This window comes from Elephantulus edwardii, unplaced genomic scaffold (assembly GCF_000299155.1).
Source record: "Elephantulus edwardii isolate Elephantulus edwardi_28Jun2011 unplaced genomic scaffold, EleEdw1.0 scaffold00005, whole genome shotgun sequence".
Taxonomy (NCBI): Eukaryota; Metazoa; Chordata; class Mammalia; order Macroscelidea; family Macroscelididae; genus Elephantulus; species Elephantulus edwardii.
Genome location: NW_006399755.1, coordinates 9,390,170 through 9,390,811, shown reverse-complemented (window position 1 = coordinate 9,390,811; position 642 = coordinate 9,390,170).

Below are 642 nucleotides of genomic sequence, written 5' to 3'. Positions count from 1 at the left end.
GGACCATCTGCCAGGAGACCATTATTCTGGCTAGGTTAAAAAAAAAAATTTAAAAAAAATATTCTGGTTAGGTTAAGAATGTTGAATGAGAATGAATTAATAAAGTCTGTGCCCCTGGCCCAAACCACTTGCCTCATACCCCCTCCTGTGTAACGTGCAAAAGTGCACAGACTGAGAAACTAGCAACACAGATGTGTATTAATATCTGGCCCAAAGCTGTCGAGGCTCTGGCACTGCCCCTGCAGATCCCTTTTCATTACATCCTAGTATCCCAGCCATCCTCTTAACCACTACCCCACCACCACCCCCTGATTCCAGAACATTACCTCCGCCTCTCAAGACTCTTTCTTATATACTCCTGGGCAACAACTTGTTCGTCGTCACCTCCTCCAGGAAGCAATTGCTGCTTCCACCCTCTCTACCCACACTACCTTCACTCAGTTGCCAGTGTGCGACCCCTAGAGCCTGGGGCCTTGCCTGGCTGGCTTATCTTTGCTTATGCAGCGCCCCTCGGGGTCAGAGAGTGAGGCTGAGAGAAGGAGTAGACGAAGGACAGGAGGGAGGTGGGAAAGGAGGCGGTGGCAGGAGGAGCGTAGGGCGGAGGCTGCAGCGGGAGAGTGTGCGCGCGCCGGCGGCGGCCGC